Source organism: Engystomops pustulosus, chromosome 7, assembly GCF_040894005.1.
Source record: "Engystomops pustulosus chromosome 7, aEngPut4.maternal, whole genome shotgun sequence".
Classification (NCBI taxonomy): Eukaryota; Metazoa; Chordata; class Amphibia; order Anura; family Leptodactylidae; genus Engystomops; species Engystomops pustulosus.
In genome coordinates this window covers 99121944-99127023 of record NC_092417.1, presented here as the reverse complement: position 1 = coordinate 99127023, position 5080 = coordinate 99121944, and positions in this window count along the sequence as shown.

The window sequence follows — 5080 nt, the reverse complement described above, 5'->3', positions numbered from 1 at the left end:
TTAATTGTTGTCTTGATTGAGAGATATTTTATCCAGTATTTAGTGCAGTTCACATGACACAAGTTTTATTTCTGATATGAGAAAAAATGGCGAGTCCCTAACTATTGATCTTTTCTTTTGTATAGCCTCTAGTCGCTCAGTTTGAGGTTTCAGTAACTTGCAATATAAAGGATAACATGTTCTGTGATTGCCAAATTTAGAAGGATATTTTTCTATTCTAAACGTGTTCAGATTGTGGAAATGGAAAGTATGCTGGTTAGATCCAACAGACTGAACGGCAATCCTGTCATCATAGAGAAATATGATACCACTGTTTGCAGGTTATACTGCAGCACCGACACTATTACAGAGTCTCCACCGCTGATCAGATGACATCATATTTCCGTAAGAACCCATGACTTCTGGCCACTGCACTGTTTCCAGTGGGTTCGTACCAGAACATGGATGTTCTACATGCAGCTGGCATGCTGTAGCTACACTGATGCAGAAATCTATCTTGTTGAATCTCTGAGCTGAGTGGTTTTGCTGAAAAAAACTATTATAAAATGATGCAATCACTGACAGGCAGAAGTAATCGATCGCTGCACCATACCCCAGCTGCTGTGTATGAGTGATCCAGCTCAGGATGATTAGTTCTGTCTGGATAGTGCAGGCATCTTGTGTAATGTGTTTATGTACTGCAAGAAGCATGCAATCCGATTTCCCAAGGTCCAGAATGTCATAATAGTTTTTTCAGCAAAACAACTCAGCACAGGGATTAAACAAGATAGTAGCTACAGCATTCTCAAGGTATGTTTGGTTCATAATGCATGAAATCAAATGGTAGATTTTCACCAACTACATTGCTATCGTGAAATATCCTGGCATGTGGATCTTTGGGCTTTTACCTTTGTTTTGATGTTTTTATGAAGACTTGTTCTTTATTCTTAAATACAAGGTAAAAGTATGAACTGGACATTCTGAGATTTTATTGTTGAGAGGTGTTGTGCCAATCAAGCTTCATGTGTTTGTAACATACAAAATTGCATGAATGTGCACATTTATTTATCTAACTTCTATTCTATCACAACGGTAAAATTGTCTCTGGAGTGAAAGCATTCTAGGACTTAGTCTGTATTTAAGCAGGGCCATCTAACTCAAACATAAAGCGTGGTTATGTCTTATGGTGGCTCAAAAGTTTTGCCCGGATATCTGGATAATCTGAGTATAAAAGCTGCATATCATACAGAATCTACCAAAATAATTAGCATTCTGTAGATCTTTTATGCCGTATATATAGAAGGATTTGTTATAGAAGCAAAAAAGTAACAAGAGAAGCGCCCAGACAAAAAACAAAACTGACATCCAATAGTGCCTAAAAGATCCAATTAACTCCAATAGCGTCTGTTGGGTTTTATTAATGTCTGTGGAATTTGTTGAACAAAAAGTCTGTGATTGGCACCCCAGAACGAATGTAAGCATACCCTTAAGTTTTCAATTGCTTAAAAAAATATATAGTTATCTACCAATATTTCAATGCTGATTGCTAGGATTTCTGTGCAGCAAGTGAATAGGGCCCCTTTTACTCCTAAATCCTATAACGGTCAGCATACTTACTAGGGTCAATGCACTTAGCCACCACTAATTGCTAATAAACTCCCTCATTATTTATTTAGAGCAGTCTTTTCACACTGGTTTCTTCATTAAGACTGCAGGCTGATGATACCTTTCACTAACCGGAATAATAGCATCTTATGTGGTGATTCATTTGAGCAAATGTCAAGGAGAGAAATCTGCGCTATATGCTATTTATGGGAATCTCATAATAGAGAATAGACACAAATGACGATTATCTAGAGACACTGCGAAAAAAGTGTTTTTCTATTCATTTATTTACCTTGAGGAAAATAATTGTCTGTTCTTCTAGTGAATGATAGTCCTACTGAATATGGTAACTATTCATCCTATATGTATTAAAATGGGCACAAATTATTTTCATTCTCAACATTTGATGGATTTTTTGTAAGGAGTGCACCATGCCACATAAAGATCATAATTAGAAAACAGCAGTGACTGTGGCACAGAGAAAGATTATAATAACATTTTCCATTGGGTCTTCCATGCACCTTGACCTTTGTAGGGACAGGAAGCAGAGTAGTTAAATGTCCCTCCCCCAAATCCGCATTCCAGTCTCTTTCTGTCCGGGCAGGGAGCTATGAGGTACTCTCCTCGCTCCCTCCTCAATGGCGCAGTGGGGGGGGGGGCCTTGTTATGAGTGGCATGGGTCCCGTTACCCAAAGCCCCCCCAGTCCTGGAGCCTCATGCAGTCTATACCCCTCCTGTTTTCATTGGGTTTGATCTCTGCTCAGTCTGCGACTCCAGGATTTCAACTTCAGCCGACACTCCACTATACTGCACATCTGGCCAGCTGACTCACAGGGAGCCTTGTGGCGTTCTTCCGGTTTGCCAAAGCCAGAACAGGTGTTCAGGATCTAGGAGCCTGGAGCGGTAAGTTTAAATAGGGCAGAGCAGGTCTGTGGCGCTGACTCTGAGGTCCCTCTACATTCAGGGGGTCGCGGCTACTGCAAAGCTTTCGAGTTCATATCAGGCATTACTGCTTTGATTCTTCATATGTGCTTAAGGCTTCGGGTTCCTAATATTTATATTATATTCAGGTTTGTGTCCGGCTATGTAGTATCCAGGTTTGTGCTGCATTCCAGTCATGGAAACTCCTACCCCAGAATTCCAGCCCTCAACATCTGTAAGTGGCTCAGTGGCTTCGCGTTAAAGGGGAGGGGGTTGCTAGGAACCCAAAGAGAAAGACAGGAAGGAGGAAGAAAGTGACCACAAAGAGAGAAAAAATCATCTAAAAGATGCAATATGTGCTTTAACCAACTAGCTACTGGCTATGCCCGTTCCAAAACCAGTTTGTCAGCCGTGTATTGATAACCTGCTTAGGGAAGAGAGAATATCCTTCTGTGATGAAATGTGCTCCTTTATTAGAGAACTGCAATTGTCTGTGACACAAAAACAACCAGAACCCCTGCTAAAAGAGCAACAATGAACTATTTGGGGGTTGTAAAAACAAGAAACAAATAGTGTTTCCTATTAATGACACTTTAAAAGAATCAATCCTAGATGAGTGGAGAGAACTGGAAAAACGCATTGGCGTTCCTAAAGAATTTTAGGTCTTTGACAAAGAAGAGACAAAATTATTAAATTTAGTTCCAAAAGTCAATGTACAAGTTACTAAAATTGCCAGAAAAACAGACCTCCTTTTAAAGGCTCGGTTCAACTGCAGGATCCATTAGACAGAAAATCAGAGTACTGAAGAAGACCTGAGAGTCAGCGATGCTTAACCTAAAGGCCAACGTTGCCGCCATTTCTATAGCTTAAACTCTATTTTTGGCTTATGGACCTGGAAAATCACATCAAGTCAGGGACACAGCGAGAACTACTTCTAGACAACTTCTCTATTCTTAAACCTGCTACGGCCTTCATTCCAGACGCTTCCGTGGAGTGTGTGAGATTTAGTGCTAAAGGAGCAGCACTTTCCAACAAGACTCTCCCTCTGTCTCAGACATTGGATTGGAGACTTCGGCTCCAAGGCAAATCTCTGTGACATCAGTTTTCATTGTTAATTTGTAGTCGGACCAGTGTTGGACAGCATTCTAGAGAAATGAAGAAATTGTTGGATATATGAATATAGTAATTCTCTTTCATGTGAAAAAAAAAAAGATTCCAGGTGTCACAGAGCCAAAGATATAGCCCCCTGAAGTGTGACCCCCCTCCCGATTCTTAGCCAGGAGGATTTGGAGGAGACTGCACACAGGAGCTGCTGCACCTCACAGATAATGAAAATATCAACTAATGTTCATGTTTTTAACCCTCTCCTATCCAAAACTATCTAAGAATATACTTACTCATTTATTGCCTTTTATATCTTAATCATTTTTTGCAAAAATTGACTGATACGACGAACATCTGATCCTCTTCGCCTAATGACATATTAACACCGCGACCCAGAACATGTCCATAAAGCTATATGTAACACCAAAAACGCACACATGTTCTGGAATAAAGTTTGTATTTCACACCATCCTCCATTATTTACACCAATGTTATGATGTTCTCACTCAAATTCTTATGAAGCATGAAGGGTCCTGTTATTGCACAGCTTTATACAAGGGCCCACATCTAAATGTGTCTTATCTCATTAGCTTGGTTTATGGATATATAGTTATTTATTTGGGTTACCATTGTGTAAGGGAGCAAGCAATGATAGATCTGTGTGATGCTCAGTGCAATTTTCAGCAAAAATTGTTTGGTGTCCCCTGTGGATTTAACATTCCTTTTGCAGCATATTTTGATGAATATATTGGTGTGGGGGCTGTATGATCTCCTCACATCTTGCTCTTTTAGGAAAGTATATTTTCTTTATACAAGTATTCTGGAGTTGTACATATTTTAGAGGAAATTTTGAATAATCATTTTTGTATTTTATTGCTGATTGCTGCAAAGTTGCATGAAGATGGGTAGTTATTAATGTTGATTTCTGGGAAAAAAAATATTTTGACAGAATAGCAACCAAATATGTCATGGTTTTTTGTTTTAGCATTTTTGGGAGTGTAATTGTGGTATATATAAATCTGCGCAATTTGTGTTATTATTTTTTAATTCTTATTTGTGCGTAAACCGCCACTTAGTTGTGAGTTTTATGTAAAAACTTAAATTATCAAGGCATTTTCAATGTACTTTTTGTTTTATAATTTGTGTTTGTCACAAAGTTACATGAGTGTGGTTGTCTGTTTTCAAAAATCTAAAAAGTAAACACGCCCCTAACACCTATATTCTGTTTTATTGATATATTTTGCAGGTTGTGACTGTCTCAACATTTCTAGCTGAAAAGCAGATATTTATTTATTTCAGTTTTAGTGCTGTAATGATGATTTATTGTGTAAACATATCAATATGAGGCATTTGTGAACTCTACACATATCCATCTATTACATTTAGGAGATTTGAAGGTCAATATTTTCTGTTTGGAGCACATTTTTTGTCATCAAACTAAAATTTTAAGTATTTTTTTTATAAAATGTTC